This window comes from Perognathus longimembris, chromosome 2 (assembly GCF_023159225.1).
Source record: "Perognathus longimembris pacificus isolate PPM17 chromosome 2, ASM2315922v1, whole genome shotgun sequence".
Taxonomy (NCBI): domain Eukaryota; kingdom Metazoa; phylum Chordata; class Mammalia; order Rodentia; family Heteromyidae; genus Perognathus; species Perognathus longimembris.
The window spans coordinates 132,935,500-132,955,053 of record NC_063162.1 but is presented as its reverse complement, the minus strand read 5'-3'; positions in this window follow the sequence as shown (position 1 = coordinate 132,955,053).

Here is a 19,554-nt window from a genome sequence, read left to right as displayed (position 1 = left end):
AAACAGATCATTTAAAATGAATTTATTCTTTATAATGCTTTATACATTTCCAAGTTCAGAGTAGACACTATATCCAGGTATCTGTTAAATTCGAGTTCTCTTATTTGTGTACTTAGCAGTTCATGCAAAAAATCCATCCTTCTGAAACACGGTCTATAATATGTCTGGAAGCAAAAATGGTTTTATTTACATATGAGAAGTTTTGATGCATCCTTTTTACATCCTCACCTTTTACATTACTTTCTAGCTTAGCTACTTTGTGACTCAAATCAATGAAATATCTATGGAACTAATGGCATTCTTTTTTTTTTTTTTTTGGCCAGTCCTGGGCCTTGGACTCAGGTCCTGAGCACTGTCCCTGGCTTCTTCCCGCTCAAGGCTAGCACTCTGCCACTTGAGCCACAGCGCCGCTTCTGGCCGTTTTCTGTATATGTGGTGCTGGGGAATCGAACCTAGGGCCTCGTGTATCCGAGGCAGGCACTCTTGCCACTAGGCTATATCCCCAGCCCCAACTAATGGCATTCTTGACCTTGAGTTGAGCATGGTAAAAAGTTTGAGAACTGAGGCTGGAGAAGTAATTCCTTCCTGGAGTAACTGGTTAGTAAGTACAAGGTTGTGAGTTCATATCTCAGCACCAACAAAACCAGTATAAATACATAGCTAACTGTTATTTGCTTTACATACCTCTGATTTGGCAAATCTGAGATTGAGTCCAGGTATTGGTGTATTTCTGAAAATTTAGGGTTTATGCACAATCTTTCTGTAAAGTCTGGTGTGTTTTTCAGAAAGATAAAGGGAAACAATTAGAATCATATAGTTTATGTACATTCTCTAATATATGTTTTAATATGAAAATACCTCACAAATTTTACTGATATGGAAAAATGAAATATTTCACCAATACTTTCTCAATTAGTACTTAGTTCATATTTTAACCATTTCTATTACAAGGGTATCGGTATCTGCTTACATTTGATTTATTGGGATATGTGCACCTATACATACCTTTTCTTTATCCATTCATCTACTGAAGGGCATCTGGATTGGTTCCATATCTCAGCTGTCATAAATAATGCTGCAGTAAACATGGTTGTGCTGGTAGCTTTAGTGTGCCTTGTTTGTGATTATTTGGGTAAATGCTCAGAAGTGGGATTGGTGGGTTGTAGGGGAGCTCTATGTTTAGTCTTTTGAGGATCCTACATACTGCTTTCCAGATTGATTGAACATGTTTACACTTCCACCAACAGTATTCCCTTTAGGCCACATTCCCACGAACAACTTGGTACCAGCACAAGAACCGGAATGAGGAACATGGAATATAACTGAAGACCCAGAAATGAACCCACAGAACTTTGGCCACCTAATCTTTGATAAAGGAGCCAAAAAAATAGGATAAAAGAAATATAGCCTCTTCAACAGATGGTGCTGGGAAAATTGGTTAAACACCTGTAGAAAACTAAAGCTAGATCTTTATATGTCACCGTGCTCCAGAATCAATTCCAAATGGATAAAAGACTTGAGGTAAAAGCAGATACTCTAAAAATATTACAAGAAGGTATAGGAGAAAAACTAGCACTCCTTGGCACAGGTTGAAACTTTTTAAATAAAGACATGTGAGGCTCTTATCTCCAATTAACTACTAAAAAACCAAAGTGGCACTTTGGCTCAAGTGGTAGAATGCTAGCCTTGAGCACAAAAAGACTCAGGGACAGTGCCTAGGCCCTGAGTTCAAGCCCCCAACTGACCAAAATTAAAGTGGCTGTCATTCTACATTCTAACAGTGGGACAGGACTTAATAATAGGTCAGATTTACATCACTATAATAGGCATATTTTGGTATCCTACAGTTTCAGTTTGCAAATTCATGCTATCAAACTTTTGAGCATTTTATATTAGCTTTTTCTCTCCACATGCCTTCTTTGATGAGATACCATTTCCTTACTCATTTTAAACTAGATTAAGTAACTGTTACAAGATTAAGATATTGATTTTTATGTTACTCTATTTTGGGGAAGAATTTGACAAACATTAAGTATTTTCCTATGAAATTGTATTTTTTTGTGATAGAGGAAATAGCTTGTTAAATCAATCCTGGTAGTTTTCAAGCAAAACTAAGGGAAACAGCTTCATTTATAGCTCCTATTGTTTAATAGGCAGAACCATCACCAGTTAAATGTGTCTACATTCTAATCAGTGAAGCCTGTGAAGATTTTACCTGATCTTGAAACTATTGGATGAGTATTGTTTTTAACTGTAGTTTTTTTTTTTTTTTTTTTTTTTTTTGGTTCTGGGGATCGAACCCAGGACATTGCACATGCTATGCAGGCACTTTGCCACTGAGCTGCATCCCAGCCCTTGGAACTACAAATTGCATTTTAAATATAATAACAACCACAGATGAGTCTGTGTGATTATGTTAAAGATCCTAAAGTGGAAATGTTTTTCCCCAAATGTTTTGGTGGACCCAGTAAGTTGCAATTGCCCTTACAACAGGGCAGAGAGAGACAAATCATGATCAGAGAAGGACATATAATGACCACACATCAGAGTGGTGCATCCATAATCCAAGAAATGTGATCCACTCTTAAAATTCTGAAAATAGGACAAGTGGGTTCTCCCCTGGACTTGACAGAAAGAATGAAGCTTTGCCAACACCTTGGCTTTACCTCATAGGGTCAATTCACATTCATTCCTTCTCAAAGGGAAACTCAAGACATTTATGTTTTTTCAAGATGCCAAGATTGGGGTAATTTGTCATTGCAGCAATGGGAAACTACTATATGGCTTAGATGCCTACATTTCTCACTTGGGACTTTAAGATAATTTAATAACAACGAATGAGGATTGTGCAACCCAAAGAATGACTCACTGGTATTCCATAAGGCTAACCTAAAGAATGACTCACTGGTACTCCATAAGGCTATATTCACTGTCTTTTTTTGCCAGCTTTCAGAGCAGTGAGAAATAAGTTTTTTTGTGTTACAATCATTATTCTGGGGCACAGCATCCAAAATTAAGACAGATCCTACTTCTATATAAGGTTAAATTACAGGATCTGGGCATTAGAACTTCTATGACCATTGTGGGGACAGAATTCAATACAAAAATCCAACTCAAATAATATGTTCTCTGAAAAACCCATCTTAGTTTTTGAGCCCCAATCTGCTAGTCCACATTCGAATAGCACTTACATAAACCTCTTAAAATATAAGGTTTAGTAAAACTGATTCCTACTGATAAATATAACTCTGTAACTTCTTAGACACATTCTTAGCAAAATCTATTCCATGCTTTAAAAATATGTGTATGTATGCATTTGTATTTATGTGTGTATTTGTTTGTTGGTGCTGATACTGGGTGCTTTATTTGACCTCAAGGATGGTGCTCTAACTTGAGCCACAGCTCTGTATTCATCTACATTCAGTATTCCTTTCTTTCCTTTTTTTTTCCCAGTAGTTGATTGCAGATTTTAGTCTCATGGACTTTCCTGCCCAGGGTGGCTTCAAACTGTAGTCCTCAGATCTCACCCTCTTGATTAGCTAGTATTATAAGTGCCCTGTTATTTCATGCTTTTTATCATGCCCAAATAATGTGTAAATAGTTGACATTTGAGAATATTTTGCTTGTGTCAGAGGCCTAGGCTTAAAAAGAAGGCCTCCCCAAACTTTTATAAACAGCATCTCATTGTCACTCATGAGACAGAAAAGTCACACCTGGGAGCAGTTGTGTCAAAAATTATGAGTTTGACTGTGAAATGACTCTTGTTGAACACATCATGATGAAATTCTCAAACCCTTCCCATAAGGTAAATTTTACATGTAACATCTCTAAGGGGAAAATACAAAAGGATCCAGAAATGCTTGGGGAATTTTTGGGAAATCATGCATTTATAGATGGAAGAAATATTTGACAGATCTGTGGAGAATGAAATAATGAAAAGTCAAAAGAAATTTGAGATTATACATTTCTGAATGGTCACACATTTACAGATGGTTGATTCCTCATGTTAATTCTTGACTGTAGAAGGCAGATGCTACAACACTGGAAGCCTAAGCAAATGTACTCTCATAAATCATGACACAGACAAACTTTTGCATAGGAAATATTTTAGCAGGTTTCAGTTAAAGTACACAAATAAGATATTTTTACACAGAGGGTGGACATTTTCCCAACAATCTGCCTTAGGAATGAAGCAGTAAACAGAACATTTTCCTGATGATCTTGGCCCATTTATTTTCTTCTTATCCATTTTAATGTTCACGTTAAAACATAACATTTAACTGAATGTTAATCTTCACACTTAACACGAAAGCCTAAAGTGTATTCTTAATGGGAATGAAATTCTTAAATCATGCTACTTTATGATTCATGATTTCAGAGCTTCATTCCAATTAACTGTATGTATAAAGCTATAATTATTGTCAGTCTGCCTTTTCTATCTATAGTCCTACCCCACCTGAAAAGGCTTAATGAGTTTATTGGATAATTTTGGGACATGAAATCTAGCTCATCCAGCTTCTTTATTTTATTTGAGGTTCTAAATGCAACATTTCACCTTCAGTGTTTGGTTACATAATGGCTAACACAGTTAATCCATCTTTCCCTGATGATAATTCTGGCCTTTACTTAAAAGGTGTCATCATTTAAATGCTATAAATCTAACAAGTACAGGCTAATTTTTCCCTAGGATGATGTCAAAGCAGCTTGAGAGTTTTTATTGCCATTTGTGAAAAGCAAAGGAGCATTCCTCCATGACTCTCTTCCTAATGGGAAAATGAATGGGTTTATGTACATTTCAGGCAGATTTGGGGGCCAAATCTATCTCTTAAGAATCTCTGCTTCCTTTCAGAGTGTTAATTCTGAGGCAATTGCAGTGAGGCAGGTGGAAAACACAGGTAAAACCACAGCTGTGCGCTTCTAACTGCTCCCTGTAAACAATGGAAATAAGAAAGATGCTTCCCTTATCTTACAAAATGAGAATGTCAGCAAGACATTGCTGTTCTTTCCTGGTGGGAACACCCTGCAGACAGCAAATGGATGCTTTGCATGTTGGCAAACTGTAAAACACAATGTGGCCTTATTTGCTTTTCCTAGTGATGTGCCAAGATGGAATTGTCTTACGCTTCTTTTGGGGATTGCGGTCAGCATTTTTACTTTTGAAATATGTCACCTTTTGCACTATGTGGAGAATCTCATGGTTTACTGATAGATTGTACACTTTAAATAAGGTGTTTAAAATACTTTTGAAATATGTCACCTTTTTCACTATGTGGAGAATCTTATGGTTTATTGATAGATGGTACACTTAAATAAGGTGTTTAAAAGAATAAATGCTATTTACAAAATTAACTTTTATACTATTATGAAAGTAAATAACCTTTAAACTTTGAATACTATCAAAATTACAAGAAAAAAGCCGAATGATGACATGATTGAGCATTAAAGATGGAAGTCTATGAAGAACGATGGAAAGGGTGACATTGATCAGGATGCTAATATGTTGAATTGAAACCCCTTTGTACTCCTACTTAAAGATAATAAAATAAATGGGGGGAAAGCTTTAAAAGGTCAAAACATTCTAACCATGCCCTAAGGATTTTCATTTTTACTCTTTTGGGGGTAGTGAGGTTTGAACTCAGAGCCTCATGCTTGCTCTACCATGACTCTCAGGCCCTTTCGAGTTTGGGTTATTTACAGACAGATTCTCATATCTTTGCTCAGGCTGGTCTCACACTGACATCACACTATCTTTATTTCTAATAAAACTGAAATTATACACATTTTTGTCACATGCATTTATGTCTTGTTTTTTGTTGAGATGTCACCTTGCTCAATTTCTACCCAAGTTGGACTTACACTGCAATCCTGCCAGTCTTCACTATCTAAGTAATAAGTATATCACTTTAGATCAACGGATATATTCTGTAAATGTGAATGCTAGAGGATTCTGAAATAGTTAAGGGGTAATATGTATAGATTATATGAAAGAATAATGGTATATCCCACAAATAATTGGAAAGCCTTTCACTTTCACCTAGATAAAATTTTTTCACATCTTAAGTCATTGAAGAACCCCTGACATTTATGAATGCATTACAGTAATTATTAATGTGAGCAGTGTTAACATCCACTGAAAAGACTGAACAGTAACCACAGTAGTATGTTCACTTACCTGTTCACCACCCATGTCATTATTATTATGTTAACAAAATGTTGAAGTTCTATCTTGGTTACACCTGCAGACAAAATAGATAGAATTTGGGATTTGAAGATTAACTCTGAAAACCAAATATGAAATATTGCTGATTTCAAGTCATTCTGATACAATGTTGCACACTCTCTTGTTTTAGCACTTTTGACTTGGTAATACATAGTATGAGACTTAGCTTTTCATTTAAACAAAATTATGACAATATGTCTTCCATTCTCCAAAATGTTCATATTCTCTTATCCAAGGGAACTTCTTTATAATAGCAGAATTGAATTACTGGTAGCTTTGTGGGTTTTCTTTTAGCCTCTGTTATGTCTGAAGATTTTAAATATGGTAACTGAAGTACGTTTTAGCAATGTATTTAATATGAAATCTGGATTGAGAACTAGATAACAGGTAACTCAACGATGACCAAGTAATGAGTGATTGATTTGAATAGATAGCATGTAGCTGTAAAGAGCTAGTGACCATCCATGGAAGAATCTCAAATTAGTGAGAATTCTTATAGCTACCCCACTGGGGTGCATAACTAGCTTGTTATAAAAGCAAAGGAGTTCCAGTGCTGCTCATTCTCTTGAGTAGGACACACACTTTCCATTTTCAAAAGTAAATTCATAATTTGACACCTCTCATTCTCCAACTCTCCTTTTTACAAATCAAATAAATGCCTGATTGATTCAATATAAAACAATTTCTTCAAAGCTTTAAGAAGATTTTTGTTTGTACTGTGGTGAAGGTACTACCTAAACTTGCTGTGATCATGAAAAATGGTCTAATAGTGAAATCATTAAATTTTTCAAAAGAAAAATTTGAAAGTATTCCACAAGTTTCTTTAGTATCAGCAGAGATCACATTCTGATCTGTATATTCATCACAGATATCTGACATAATAATACTTGCATTTCACCTTTCAATTAAAAAATGTGCAGGTGACCAATTTTACTTGTTTGAAAACTCTATTTTTTTTTTTTTTTTTTTTTTTTGGCCAGTCCTGGGCCTTGGACTCAGGGCCTGAGCACTGTCCCTGGCTTCTTCCCGCTCAAGGCTAGCACTCTGCCACTTGAGCCACAGCGCCGCTTCTGGCCGTTTTCTGTATATGTGGTGCTGAGGAATCGAACCTAGGGCCTTGTGTATCCGAGGCAGGCACTCTTGCCACTAGGCTATATCCCCAGCCCTGTTTGAAAACTCTTAAACTGTCAATAAAATGTTCTTCATGTGCACACAGACTTAAATTATACCAACACTATTTCTATACCAATGTTCACTGTAAAGATTTTAACAGTATAACATGAGAATGTGTGAAATGCAATACTTAACGTGAAATAAATATTTAGAAGCTAAAATATAATAAATGTTTCCATTGATTTTTACTGACAAACATTTTAAGTGTTTTGTTTATACACGTATCAACTTTAAGTGTGCAGTTTAGATTCTGATTGCTGAGACTTGGATTCTAGATTCTTCACTTACTTAAATTATATAAGACCCCAGAATTTTAGTGTAAAATAAAATGTAAAATAAAACTTCAACTATAGGGTTGTTGTAAGTGTTGAGATAATATTGTGCTAAGTTTTAATGAAACAATAACAGTATTACTAAACATAAGAAAAATCGTAAGTTTGTTTTAATAGTATTTATCTTCTTGAGTTTAGATATAACATCACTATATCTATTCCCATTATCAAAATAAGAAATTATGCTATAATATTATACTTACAATTGGAAGTGCATATAGATAATTGAATGGCATGCAAACAAAACACCTCCAAACTCACCACTAATTGTTCCTTTATCTATATGTCCCAATTTAATGGACAAATTGGGAATTTTATTAAACAAAGCATTCATTTAAGTAGTAATAGATTTTCTCTTGAAATGCTAGTATATGATTTTTTTTTTATTTGCCAGTCCTGGGGCTTGGACTCAGGGCCTGAGCACTGTCCCTGGCTTCTTTTTGCTCAAAGCTAGCACTCTGCCACAGTGCCACTTCTGGCCATTTTCTGTATATGTGGTGCTGGGGAATTGAACCCAGGGCCTCATGTATATGAGGCAAGCACTCTTGCCACTAGGCCATATCCCCAGCCCTAGTATATGATTTTTGTTTCAGTCATAAAGTTTAATATTGTTTAATTTGTTTTCCTTTCATTCTTTTCACACTTGCTAGATATTATTTTAGATATTAAGAATACACACATAAAAGTTAAATAGTGTCTTCAAAGAAACATTAACTATAAAGCAAACAAGAGATAACTTACATGAACTGCTGTTTGTGTCTTGAGAAGTTGTAGAGAGGAATGAGAAATTACAATGGTGTTGTTTTCTGCACTGAATGTTTGTATTCACCATTATTATTTAAAAAATTTCAATGTGAACCTATGCATGCAAGAAATATTTTTAGGCAGCATGAATAAGAAACAAGAATTCATGAATAGAATTGTGAATTGTTTGTTGCCTGTTTTCAGAAGGAAATGATAAGTAACAGATTTTAGGACAATGGTGGCTCTGGTCAATGATGATTTCCAATCTACAAGAATTGTAGATATTAAAAGTAGTCATTTATTTATTTATCTATCATTGGTCGAAGGGCTTAAATTCAGGATATGCGTGCTATCTTGGAATTCTTTTTGCTCAAGGCTAGCACTCTAGCACTTTGAGCTCAGCTCTACTTCCTGTGTTTGAGTGGTTAATTGAAGATAACGGTCTCACAGGGACTTTTCTGCCTGGGCTGGCTTCAAATAAAGATCCCTATATTTCAGACTCCTGAATATCTAGGATTTCAGGAGTCCCTGGTGACCAGCTTACCTTCATTTTTAGCAAAGTAATATCTTGAAGAAAACTCTATCTCCAAAGTATCACTTGAAAAATTAATTTCACTTAATGGAATTCCAAGAAGGTAATTATGAAACACTGAGTGCCTTCAAGATCTTCAGATGTTGGAAAAAGTTAGATCCATTCTATTCTGCATCTTCAGGAGACATTTGGAAACTCACAATGTAAAGAAAATGACTGTAGAAGAACCCAAGGCCTTACATTGGATGAAAACCAGATAACTTAATAGCAGGGAAAATTGTTTTAATAGCAGGAAAATTTTATCACTTCCATTTCTAGGTCCAGTATACCCCTTCTTGGGGGATATCATCAATATGCCTCTTTCAAATGAAGTACAAATGTGAGACCCCACCCCATATGTAGTTTGTGTGTATATTTCTGTATTTTCCAAATGATACATTTCTAAATATTAAAGCTCAAAGCATGACCAGGAAAAATGAATGATGTGTATACCTTTATATAGTACTTTCAGGAGATTAAATTTTACAAAATTTGAAAAACCAGTTTAACTCCCTATAACATATCATTAAAATAACATGCCAGAATACAGATGAGTATGTTAATTTCACATTTATGGCCAATAAAATAGAACAGGGATGGCTAGATTTCTTGAAAAATTTCTAGAAAACTCTCAGCCAATATTAAACTTTACCTTTCAATAACTAATGTTTCTTTTTTCTTCAACACTTACTAAAGCACCATGACCTGTATTCCACCTTACATGGATCTCAATTTTTATGTTTTTCGATCATGTTTTTGTCTCTCTGTGGGTAACATTAGCAATCCACTCAGCTATAGTTTCTATTCATTCAATCCTTCTACAATATCCTACATTCTGTGAAACAATTTTTTTTTAATTTCAACTATTTTGACATAGTTCATTGATATTCTTTATTCTGTTCCAATCTTCTTGACCATTTGACATAAAGCACCCTTTGTCTAGTATTTTCTTTTCTTCTTCTTCTTTCTTTTTTTTTTTTTTTGGCTCGTCCTGAGGCTTGAACTCAGGACCTGAGCACTGCCCCTGGCTTCTTTTTGCTTAAAGTTAACACTTGAGCCACAGTGCTACTTTTCGCTTTTTCTGTTTATATGGTTATAAGGAATAGAACCCAGGGATTCATGTGTGCTAGGCAAGCACTCTACCACAAAGCCACACTATCAACCCTTGTCTAGCATTTTCTGTGTGTTTTTATTTACTTATATGTATTTTAGAGTCTCTATTATTAGTTCTATTATTTAAATTCTTGGAAGTTTAAGTCTTCTGTGTAGATTTGTTTGTGCCTAATATATATGATTGGAATCTTGAATTTTGAGTTTATGTTCAACAATGGCTTATTTCTAGGCATCCCAGGAAGAATTGTCCTTCCATTATAGATTTTTAAGCAAACAAACAAATAAGATAATGTAGTTCCTGGGCAAGAGGCAACACAGGTTATTGCAACCTGGGCTACAATGCTCCAGGTACTATCTAGATGTATTCTGAACCCATTTTTGTAGGAAAGAGGAAGCCAAGTAAGATCCAATAGTTTAATTTGTTAATTGGATTCTGTTATGGGTCCAAATAGCTCAGACAAAATAGCTGCATAAAGGGAAATAAGACTCAGAAAAGCTTTAAGATGTACCTTTGGGTTTTTATTTGAGTGCTGATTTACGTAAACCTGAAGTAAAAGTCTTGAAGAGATTCACTGAGAAGGATTTTTTGGGATGCACTGGAGAGTCATTTGTGTTTTACCAGCCAGAATTGAAGGACATGTGGTAGGGAATTCACATCTAACATTTTTAGGAGTGTTACTAAGTTAACTCTAACTTAAAGGCTTCTCAGGACTCCTAAAAATGCTTAAGAGCAACTGTCATGGAACACATAATCTCTTGCTTTACCCTGACCCCCAAGAAGAAATTCTTGAAAAAACAATGTGCCATCCAACAAACTGGTTTATTCTACTCTAAAATTCACCCAGATTCAAAGAAACAGGAAATATAATTGATTGCAAATGGGAGATCTGCACATAGATATAGATGCAAAAATGATAGAGACAATTGGAAAAGGAAGCTGAACCTGGTATATTTGATTCACAACAATATCCATCAAAACATAAACCTGACATGTATAGACATGGAAATAGAAAAAAGAACCAGTAGAAATCTTGGAGATGAAAATTGTATTATCTATATTATGACTGCAATGGATGGGTTGGAAATAGGTTAGACGTGGGGGAAAAAAAAGAACACTGCAAAAAAAAATTGAGTACATTAATCTTAGCCATCCAACATCTGTGTAGTTAAAGTTCCATAAATTGTGCAGCAGGAAAAAAAAATCCCTGAAGTAACAGCATCCAGAAGATTTCCAAACTTGGACAAACTGCAATTACATAGATCTAAAATTTCAGATCCCATAGTCTGGGATGTAGCTTAGTGGAAAAGCTCTTGTCTTGCAAGTGCAATATCCTGGTTTCCATCCCCAGTACCAGAAAAAGTAAAGACACACAAAACAATACAGATCAAATTTCAGATCCCCCAAATTTGGATGATATGTGTTATTTAAACCTGAAGAGAACCTTTACAAAGCACTCTATAGCAAATTGCTATAAAATGCAGTGACAAAGAGAATGTCCTCAAAGATATCAAAGACAATGAACTACACTTGCAGTAAAATAAACATTAGAATTGCAACAGATTGTTAATCATAAAATTTGTGAACCATGAATTCAATGACATGTAAAACATGCTGAAGGGAAAAACTGCCAATTTAAAATTGTATCAGCAGCAAAAATACATTCCAAAATAAATGTGAAATAAGATTTCTGTGACTCACAGCAGTGAATTGCTGCCTGTGACCCTCCAGAACAATGAAGACTTAGAAAAATCTCCATTATTTTGTGGGGGCTGAAAACTACCTGTGGTGTGTGAGGCAGAATATACTGAGGACATTGGGCAGGTTTAAAATTCACTACAAATAGGGAAAAGCAGTTCTAGAGCCTCCAGGCAAACTCGCATTGTCTTGTTTTGTAGTCTTAGGGGCCCTGTCCGGTGTTCGCATGTCTAGCATTAGAATTTCCTGGAAGCTTGGAAACATTTGTTAATTTTGCTGGAGGCTCAGCCAAATTCCTGTCAGACATGAGCCTCAGTGTTTATCAAGGATGGTTTTCACATTCTGCTCTGAGACAAAAAATTCTGAGGCCACTTGGAGAGAGCTCCATTCTTTTCTCCACTGTTCTCATGAAATACATAACCATTTCTAGTCCTTTCTATTTATTTCTGAAGCAAATAATGTGATTGACCAGGGCATCCCTAAGATATCTGTTTCATCTTCCAGGCAGCACGCATACCTAGGTGGGTGTTGAGATGTGCACACTTTACTGAAGTCTCAGACAGCTCATGGATATTTTCCTCCTTCCTCTAATATATAACACCGATTAATTAAGGTGAAATAGAAGTACAAAACAAGAAACAATAAGTGAAGTACCTGACTAGCATTAATCAGAAGTGCCCTAGGTCATGGGGAAGGATAAAGGAAAAACTGGAATCTCCATGGATTAGAAAAGACTAAGGATGCATGATTAGTAAATGCCTGGTGGAATCCTGACCTGGCTTCCAAGAACACCACAAACCACAAGAAAACTGATGACATACACCCAAGTGTGTTGCTTCATTAGGTAGCACCTTATTCCCATGTGAACTTCACAACTTGGATACATGTGCTTTGGTTGCACAAAATGCTAAAATTGGGAGCTCCTTGACAAATGGAGTACTAGTGCTCTATTTATGGAACACTTTCATAAATCTAAAATTATTTTTAAAATAAGTTTTAAAAGCACCATCAAGTAAGTTGATAGTCACTAAAACTATATATATTATATATATATATATATCTTATAAGGTTCCGATAAGTAACAATCTTTGAAAACTCAATAATTAATCTCATAAGAAACACTTTCAAATAAAATTGAGACAAAACTGGGGATGGACACATTCATAAAGAATGTGAATGGATGAAAAATTAGCCCATTAGTATAATGTCATTAGGAAAATGCAAATTAACATTATAGAGATATTACTGTACACAGTATATGGCTATAATTAATATGAATGACAATATGAAGTGTTATTTTTTCTGGGAATGCAAAATGTTACACCTACTTTTGGAAACTGTTTTCAAATAACAATGTGGGTGCATTTATCATATGAATCATTGAGCTAACTCATAGAAGAGCCAAGAAATAAAACAACATTCCTGTTCCAAGACTGGTATTTAGATATCCATTCATTCATTCATTCATAATAACTGAAAACAGAACAACTCAAATGGAGTTGACTGGAGGGTAGTGGATAAAGAAATGGTGGTGAGCTGGGCATTGGTGGCTTATGACCATAATCCTAGAAACTCAGGAAGCTCAGATCTGAGGATCACGGTCACCCAGGCCCAGAGTTCAAGCCCCAGGACAAAAAAAAAGAGGAAAGAAAAAAAAAGTGGTGCTTCTAAAACTTTAATACTACTGAGAACAAATAATACAAAATAGTCATCTGCTGAGACATTCTACTAATGAAAATAGCCTTGTGCAAAAGTGTCAATGTGATTTCTACACACACACACACACACACACACACACACACACAGCAAAAGAACAAGAGAATTATTGTAGGAGAAATAAATCATGAGGGGTAGGGAAAAAAAAGTCAGTGGTCACCAGAAGCCAGGAAGGTGCAGGACTATAAAAGAGAAAAAATATCTAGCCAACTGTGTGCTTTCATTATTATATTTTAATGCACATATACACCTCAAGAGCACTGTTTATCTTTCTAAATTGTTTGGCGTCTAGCATTTCTGCCTTGATTCTTAAGAAAGGGAAAACAAACACTTCCCCCCAACTTTTCTACAGTTAATTTATGCCAGGTCAAAGGAGGGAGAAACTCCCTGACTCCAGATGCTTACATCTCTTTAGACCTATTGAAAGAGAATGTCCATAAGGTTTAGGTTGTTGATCTGTCTTCTCTCTTTTTCCTATTCAGAATCCAACTTTTGCTTTGAGGGGCAAATATTACTCCTCACGTATAGTTCCAACTTCTCTTTATTAGGAGAAGGCTTCTCCAGTGACAAAAATATAATATTGATGTGAATACTAAGAACCTAAAAACTTCTTGAGAAAATAAAAATTTACTTATATCTTTTTTATTTTATTTCTTTTTGTAGGTCATGGGGCTTCTAACTGTGTCTGAGTTTTGGTGCTTAAGGATAGCACTCTACCTCTTTGAGCTGCTTCTGGTTTCTTCATGGTTAATTGGAGATAAGAGTCTCATCAACTTACCTGCTTGGGCTAGCTTCAAACTGCTTATCCTCAGATCTCAGGCTCCTGAGTAGCTAGGATTACAAGGCTTGAGCCACCACCCCCTGCTGAATTACATCATTGTGGCCTTTATGCTTTGAATGAACACTGGGCTACTCTCTTACAATAGAAACCCTGAATTTGTTTATATAATATCACTCAGAAACAGAATAAAGATAACTTTTGAGGGGCTGGGGATATGGCCTAGTGGTGAGAAAGCTTGCCTCGTATACATGAGGCCCTGGGTTCGATTCCCCAGCACCACGTATACAGAAAACGGCCAGAAGTGGTGCTGTGGCTCAAGTGGTAGAGTGCTAGCCTTGAGCAAAAAAAGGAATCCAGCGACAGTGCTTAGGCCCTGAGTCCAAGGCCCAGAACTGGCCAAAAAAAAAAAAAAAAAAAAAAAAAAAAGATAACTTTTGAAAATCAAGAACTCTCCCTTAGTTCCCTAATTAATGAAAACAATCCTTTCCCTTTTTTCTTTTCCTTTTTCGTTTTCTTTTTTCTTTTTTCTTTTCTTTTCTTTTTTTTTTTTTTTTTGCCAGTCCTGGGGCTTGAACACAGGGCCTGGACACTGTTCCTGAGCTTCTATTGCTCAGATAGCATTATGCCACTTGAGCCACAGAGCCACTTCTGGCTGTTTGTTGTTGTTGTTCTTGTTCTTCTTGTTTTCTGTTTATGTGGTACTGAGGAATCCAACCCAAGGCTGCCTGCATGCTAGACAAGCACTCTATTACTAAGCTACATTCCCAGACCCATCCCTCATTCTTTATCATACTTCTTACCACTGAATCTACAAAATTAAGGTTAAATCTCCTATGAGTTATCTATTTCCACTTCTGAAGAAGTGCCATCCAGGGCACCGGAGGAATGATATGCATGTCATCTATACCACTTGTGAATGAATGTGATTGATGCAAAGAGAAACATGGAAATAACTCTTTTCAGAACCAGTTGGAAAGGCTCTCACACAAATAAACACAGATACACAAGCATATGCATACAGATCTTTCCCTTTTTTTGTCACTAAATGTTGCTAGGAAGTTTATAAAATCCGGTAGACTCATTCTCTTTCTATTAAAATAAAACCAGCTTTTAGCTAAGAGTCTCAGATTGATGAATTTGCTTAATTATAGAACACACCAGGAACAGAATAGCACCCTCTCATTTTGAGGGTAATTTCTCCCTTGACTTCAACACTGTTTCTGTGATGGGAATTACCAATAATTGTGCCTAATAACTCTAATGATGCTTTTTGGACAGTTGAGTAAAATCAAAAACATAAATGTATTCCTTTGTGGCTTTTTAAAACTGAGGATTGAATTAAGACATGAAATGTCCCTTGAACAACAAAGCTAAACATACAGTAGCCTGAATTACCAATGCCACCTTTCTCCACCACAAAGACTTGGGTAGTGAGCTGTAAAATGCCCTCATGGTGAGAGGAAACACCTAGCTGAGGTTATAGACAAACAAAGAGCAACACCTGGCATCTTTCAAATCCTATGCACAGTCATTACTGAGAGAAGTTAAGGCTTTGTGATTCTCATCAGATAAGCTATAAATTCTTCTCTGAACATGTTACAGTGAGATCTTGGATCAAAATAAGTCCTGGCTGGTTATTCTGATGAACACTTTTTGTCTCCCTCAGTTTCTGTCTCTATCTCTGTGTCTCTTTCTCTGTCTTTGTTCTCTCTCTCTCTTTCTCTCTCTCTCTCTCTGTCTTCCTATAACTGATTCCCAGTCCATGATCTATTATATTCCATTATTGTGTACTCTGCACAATATAGAGAGAATAAAGTTTTTAAAGTAGAAGAATTTGTTTCATCTCATAGTTTGTATTTAAACAGCTTCTGCTAGATATTGGCAGGCTTAAACTTCTTTTCAGCCTCTATTTTGAGGTTAACATTTTAGCTGCCTAGAATCATTGTGGTACATAAATAAAATTTATAAATCCTACACAAAAGTTAAATCACTGCTCAGCAATGTAAACTTATCTGAAAAAATCCAAATAAATGCATTCTTTTTAGTAATCCTTGGTATTTCATATAACAATATAGTCTTTTGTACAGTTATTCAAAAATACTTTCTGAACACACTCAGTGAAAATGCATCATGACTCAAACCTTACATGGTCATGGAAAACTATTCTTCACCATGGTGCTTCGAATTTGGATCTATTACCACCATTTATTTCACCTAGAAAACTGAACATGTTGTCAAAATGCTCAGTATCTTTAGCATAGTTGCATTAATCAGAACTAGATGAAATCAAAGTTATCTTACAACATACCACACAAGAATTGAAGAATATCTGTCTCATGATATAAACAAAAAATTTCAACCCAAATGAGAGGAGTACTTTCTGAAGTAAACACTGAGGAGTCTCCAGGTTAAAGTTTAGTGCTATATAGCTATTAGACTTTTCTATATTATGGACAAGACCCTCCCTCTTATAGAGAAAATTTTTGTAAACGTGGGAAAGGCAACCAAGTCTCCTTTAGTATGGCTAAAGAGGAAACGGTGCACCTCCCTTACAATTAGGGTCACTTTTTATTGGGCAACAAAAAGTGAAGTTAGGCAGGGAAGATGGAAACAGAGTGAGATGGAGGTTTGGTGGGAAATCAATCTTATCTTGGATGGAGGGTTTCTACAAGATCTGTGTCTGACAGGGACATTGGTGCAAATATGGCCTTGGTCTCAAGCTCACTTCCAAGACCAAGGGAAAAGGAAGGGGAGATGATTTATCAGGGTTGGCAACAAGGGGAGTTTCAAGATCTAAGTTCAAGGGAGAAGGTGAGTGCTTTCAGTTTGTTATTTTCCATCAGATTCTACTTGCATTTCATCACAACTCCCATATTAATATTTGGTAGCTTTCCCATTCTTTGTACATAAACTAATGAATGGAAAATCCATTGTTTTGCATGGTCAGAAGCATTTGTGGTGTGAGCAACTCCTTAAAAATTAAAGGCAAATAATTGCCTTGACACCTGTGGCCTCAGATGTAAAGCTTGGTTTTAATCAAGAATAAATGAAAAAACAAACAAACAAGCAAACAAACAAAAAAAACCCTGAGTCTTAGAATGTGTACTTAACTCAGAAAAGACAGATTTTGACAAAAGGAGTTTCACTAATGAAATTGATGATTTACATATGCAAATTTATGTTCACTAACCAATGAAAGTAATGGTTTATGAAGAAGGAGGATGAGGAGGCGAGAAGTGAGGAGGAAAGAGAGAGCAAAGAAAAAGAGGAGGGATTACATTTCAACAAACTATGCCCATCTTATTGTAAATATCATGCACCTGATAGAAACTGATAAGTGAACAGATTATTCAGTATGGTTGAATCATAGGGAAAGAGTTTGTATAGAATGACCCTGAAAGATTGTGGCAGGGACTTTGTTGTCGATTGTGGTGTCAACCATAAATTCTCATTTATCTAAACACTAATATCTTTGATTTTATTTGCACTATCATCAACCAGCTAGTTAGTTCATCAAGAATCTCTAATTAATATGCTTATGCAAGTGTTAATGGTAAAATTGTAAACCTATAATTAAGACTGCAATATATAATTAATAGTAACATTTCAACTATAGATTACAGCTGACAAATTTCTGGCTAAATGAATGAACTGAATTTAACAAACATTTATCTACAACTCTAGTAATTAGATGAAAATTATGGGACAATGACAAATCAGTTCCAAAGGCAAATGAGCAATCTTTCAAAAACAAGAAGGATTCAAACGCCCATTTTACTAGTGGTGAAATACAACACATGTTTCACATAAATCATAGAGAATGAGATCTTGTATCCACTCATCGTTTAATGCAGGAGTTAGAATTTTTTTCTGTAATGTGCTAGTTAAAAATAATTTCAACTTGATAGAGAATGGAGAATGTCTCTGCTATGCCTTTTTCATCTTTCATTGTGACATAAAAGTGGTCATCCAACAGGAAAGAATGAGTGTGGCCACCTTCAAATAAATTTAAATAATACAAATGCAGATGACTGAACTTTTACCTGAATTTACCTTGCTAATTGATGTGTGTGTGTGTGTGTGGGGGGGGTGAATTTCTTGGATTTGTGTCAATATATCAGGATTGGGCTAACCAATTTGTGGTTACTGAAAATAATATACATTTCTTCGTTGACAGTTCTGAAGCCCAATCCATGAGGTCAAGGTGTCATCAGAGATTCTTCCAAAGTTTGTATGAAAGACTATTTCTTAGTTCTCTCTACCTTCTTTTGTCTCTCAGCAGTTCTGAACGTTTGCACTTCTATCATTCCCCAAAACTACAAGCAGCTTCCTTTCTATAAGTTCCTGTGACTTTTCTTCTTTTAAGAACATAGTCATTAGAGTGAGCTCACACTGCATCTAGTGTGAGTTCCTCATGAGATACTTAACTATAAACATCTTCAAAGAGTCTATCTTGTAAAAGCTGACAGATCCTAAGAGAATGGATAGAGGGGAGGATGAACACTAATTCAATCACTACAATCTCTATTACTTAGATTGCATTTATTTTTGTTTTATTTTATTTTATTATCTTCTATGCATGTATAAATATTTTATTAACACATCTGATTATATTGAGCAAACTGTTTTAGTACAAAGCTATGAAAAAGTATGCTTATCAGTTCACATGCATAAGTATCGTCTTATAGCTCTAGATGGTACATCTTTTAATATTGTGATTTCTTTTGAGTCTTTCCCTTTACATTTTTTTCTTATTTATTGTCAAAGTGATGTACAGAGAGGTTACAGTTTCATACGTTAGGCCTTGGGTACATTTCTTGCACTGTTTGTTACCTCATCCCTCATTTCCCTCCTCCCCCCTCCCACTTTCCCTCTCCCACCTAGTTGTGCAGTTGGTTTATACCAAATGGTTTAGCAAGTATTGCTTTTGGAGTTGTTTGTTTTTTTATCCTTTGTTTCTCGATTTTGGTATTCCCTTTCACTTCCCTAGTTCTAATACCAGTATATCCAGTATCCAGTGTACTTAGATAAGATGATAGTGCGGGTACAACCACAGGAAGTGGATACAAGAGAATCATCAACAACAGTAGTTATGGTCTCACATGGTGTGTTAAAAGTAATTACAACAGTAATATAAAATATAACAGTCATTTCCATAACATGGAGTTCATTTCACTTAGCATCATCTTATGTGTTCATAAAGGCATA